The 3,361-nt window shown below is 45.2% G+C and overlaps 1 pseudogene; it reads left to right on the forward strand.

Moving 5' to 3' along the window:
* Window positions 1–250: 250 nt before the first annotated feature.
* On the forward strand, window positions 251–1,159 carry LOC102488617 (60S ribosomal protein L5 pseudogene; annotated as a pseudogene).
* The last annotated feature ends 2,202 nt before the right edge of the window (window positions 1,160–3,361 follow it).

A 3,361-nucleotide genomic window follows, 5' to 3' on the forward strand; every position in this document is an offset into this window, starting at 1 on the left:
GAATAGTTGGGTAAATATGCACGTGCAGGATTTCTAGACCAAACCTGATTATTGCCCTCCAGATATTATTGCCAACCTTACAAGAGTTTACATAACACCTCTCTCCCCATGCACGAGTGCATCCTGACCTCAGTACTTCCCTCTGTGCTTATAAGAATTTAATCTTGAAGATTTTCTGACTTAAAGAATGAAGGAGGGCTTTTTTCCCCCTGCAGTGCTTGTGGGCCTGCAGGTCGGCCATGGCCAAGGGTCTCTGTTTCGCAGGATGGGATTTGTTAAAGTCGCCAAGAATAAGGCCTACTTTAAGAAATACCAAGTGAAATTTAGAAGATGACGAGAGGGTAAAACTGATTCCTGTGCTTGGAAACACTTGGTGATCCAGGATAAAAATAAGTACAACACACCCAAATATAGGATGATAGTTCGTGTAACTAACAGAGATATCATTTGTCAGATCGCTTATGCCCGTATAGAAGGGGATATGATAGTCTGCGCAGCTTATGTGCATGAATTACCCAAATACGCTGTGAAGGCTGGCCTGACAAATGATGCTGCAGCATATTGTACTGGCCTGCTGCTGGCCCGCAGGCTTCTCAATAGGTTTGGCATGGACAAGATCTATGAAGGTCAAGTGGAAGTGACCGGAGATGAGTACAATGTAGAAAGCATCGATGGTCAACCTGGTGCCTTCACCTGCTATTTGGATGCAGGCCTTGCCAGAACCACCACTGGCAATAAAGTTTTTGGGGCCCTGAAGGGAGCGGTGGATGGAGGCTTATCTATCCCTCACAGTACCAAACGATTCCCTGGTTATGACTCTGAAAGCAAGGAATTTAATGCAGAAGTCCATCGGAAGCACATCATGGGCCAGAACGTTGCAGACTACATGTGTTACCTAATGGAAGAAGATGAAGAAACTTACAAGAAACAGTTCTCTCAGTACATAAAGAACAATGTAACTCCAGACATGATGGAGGAGATATATAAGAAAGCTCACACTGCTATACGAGAGAACCCAGTCTATGAAAAGAAACCCAAGAAAGAAGTTAAAAAGAAGAGGTGGAATCGTCCCAAGATGTCCCTTGCCCAGAAGAAAGATCGGGTAGCCCAGAAGAAGGCAAGCTTCCTCAGAGCTCAGGAGCGGGCTGCTGAGAGCTAAACCAAACAATTTTCTATGACTTTATTCACGATAAAAGATAATAAAATCACAAGAAAGCAACAACAACAAAAAAAAAAAAAAAAAAAGAAAAAAAAAAGAATGAAGGAGGCATAGGAAAAAAATCCTCTGGGCCCAGATATCTAATATTGGCTTAGCTACTTGCTAGCTATGTGGTACTACGTGGGATGGACTTGGCTATAAGTAACAGAAAACTTGACCAGTGGTGTCTTACACACAGGGAGACTGTGTGCCTAAGTGCTGCAGCGAGAATGCTGGAAGAGGAAGTTGCTGGCTTGGTTTAGTCACTAGCTGAACAATGTTATCCAGGACCAGCTTCTCAGTGCCTTTCCCTTCCACCATTAGCATGTGGCCATTCTGGCCTCATACTTGTGTCTTTATTGCTGCAAGATGCCCACTCCAACTCCAGACTGCATGGCTCCTTTCAGGCAGAACAGGCAGAGACAGTAATGCCCCCATGTCTTCCTCATGTTGCCGGGAGATTTTTCAAGAAACCCTCTCACCAGATGCCACTGGCCAGACTCTCATGTAGCCACTCCTTGCTGTACAGGAGAATGGGGAGACATTTGTTTTTTCTTACAGTATACAGTGGAAAGCAGTAAGAGAGGAGGGTTTAGAAATGCCCAAAGGGTCAGCCCGTGGGCAATCTCTGCCAATCTCCCAGTGTCCTTGGGCAATTTATTTTTTGGTGTCAGATTCCTCAATCTCAACCAGAATCTAGGCAATCTCTGAGGTTCCCTTTAATTCTAAAGCAGGACTCCTTAGTTTTATCTGTTTTCTTGTTTGTTATAGCATGCATATGCTCACGAGAGAGAGAGAGAGAAAGAATCCCTAAGGGTGGGGGGTGGTAACACCATAATCCCTTCTCCTCCATTCTCCTTTTAAGATTTTGGGCATGCTTGCACATTTGCCTGGTGTGTTTTTCAAGCTCCTGGGTGCAGGGCTCGAACCACACAGTTGGCCATGTGGGCCCATAGCGATGAACTAGTATGGGCAGGTCTGTAACAAGCTAATCATCACTTGATTGGAAGCCACCTTGTATCCATCCTTTTGGCTGTTCACATGTGGACCTCTGGAAGAGTTAGCATGTGAAAGGGAAGAAATGTGAACTTTGAAACCAGAACCATCTTTCCCACTTGCCACCAGCTGGCCGCCTTGAGCTTTAATGTGTACACAAATCACCTGGAGGTCCTGTTATGCTACACATCCTGGCAGGGGTACGGAGCCTGAGATTCCACATTCCTAACAGGCTCCCAGCTAATGGTGATACTGTAGGCCTACGCCCTGATTTGCAAAGTTCTAAAGGGCCTTAGATACTTTCCTGCTCTTCCACTAGACAAGGCCATTAAGGCAAAGGCCATATGAAGTCCTAAGGTTGCCTAGAATGACTTTGAATTCACAGAAAATTTCTTCCCATCATTAAATGTGCACATTCCTACTATGTTTTTTTCAGTACCTGAGCTACAGTCTCGGAGAATGTAAGTAGTTGGGAAGAGGGGAATAGGAAAGAATTTTTTCTAATTTAATTCTCCTGACAACCCTACGAGCCTGGTATGATTACTCTCATCTCACAAATAAGGAATCTGAGTTTCAGAGACTCAGCAACATGAAGTCATTTTCTTTCTTTTTTTTTACCCCTCTTTAGAGAGTTTTTTGCCATAGGGGAAGTACACCTGCCAGAAAGACAGAGAGAGACAGAGAGACAAAAAGCGAGAAATCACCCCCCCCCCGGGGGGATGGCCATGCCGCAATCCCTTCTCCATTCTCCTCTCGGGATCTTGGGCACGCATGCACACACACCCAGCGTGAGTTTAAGCCACCAGGTCTGGGACTCGAACCGTGGTCGACTACATGGGAGTCCAGCGACATGGCCATTATGCCAACTGCTGGTCCTTGAAGTCATTTTCTTAGTCACATAGCTAGGAGATGACAGGGTTTCAAAGTCTACACGTTCACACGCTGACTCTTGCAGAGGCCCAGGTGTGAGAGACCAAAAGGATGGGTACAAGTACCTCCCAATCAAGTGATGATTAGCTTGTTACAAACCTGCCCGTACCAGTTCACATATTCGTCTTCCCCTCCTAATCTACTTCCCACCTTTTTCTGTATCTTTTGGGGACTGACATTTACCTAGTACTATAGTTTGGGTTGTGTTTTGTCCCCCAAAGTTTCATGTGTTAGAAT

Source organism: Tupaia chinensis, unplaced genomic scaffold (genome assembly GCF_000334495.1).
Source record: "Tupaia chinensis unplaced genomic scaffold, TupChi_1.0 Scaffold000688_1, whole genome shotgun sequence".
NCBI lineage: Eukaryota > Metazoa > Chordata > Mammalia > Scandentia > Tupaiidae > Tupaia > Tupaia belangeri.